Genomic DNA, 602 nt, shown 5'->3' with positions numbered 1-602 from the left:
GGTACTCTATCCACTGCACCACCTAGCTGCGCCTTGAGCTAAGTTTTGAAGGAAATTAGGGATTCTAAGAGGTAGAGGTGAGGAGAGAGTGCATTCTAGGAACGGGAGGGCCAGTGCAAAGTCAGGAAGAAGGCAAATAGAGCATCCTCCATGAGGAAGAATGAGGAATAATATGGAAGGACAGAAAAGCAGATTTGGACCTGGTTGTGCAGGATTTCAAATGCCACACAGAGAAGTCTGTATCTCTTCCTAGAGGTGAAAGGAGTCACTGGGGTTTATTGAGGAAGGGAGTGACAACATCAAACCTGCATTTAGTAAAATCACTCGGCAGCTGTGTGAAAGATAAATTGGAACATAGTGAGACTAATCCATGCAAGATATAATAAGAGACCAAATTAGAGTCAAGGGTGTATGAATTGAGAGGAGATGTTGTGGAGGGACAATTCTATAAAATCTGGCAGTTCGATGAATATGAGAGTAACAGTGACTAGTTTCTCTGCCACCCTACCGCCCCCCCCCCAGGTTTGAACCAGTTTAAACCAGTTTAAACTGAGATTTTTTTCTGGTTTGAACTCATTCCTCTCCCCTCCCCCACTATAAAC

This window comes from Petaurus breviceps, unplaced genomic scaffold (genome assembly GCF_028583685.1).
Source record: "Petaurus breviceps papuanus isolate PSGF00001 unplaced genomic scaffold, PetGlider_PUasm1.0 37, whole genome shotgun sequence".
Lineage (NCBI taxonomy): Eukaryota > Metazoa > Chordata > Mammalia > Diprotodontia > Petauridae > Petaurus > Petaurus breviceps.
This window is presented reverse-complemented; position numbering follows the sequence as displayed.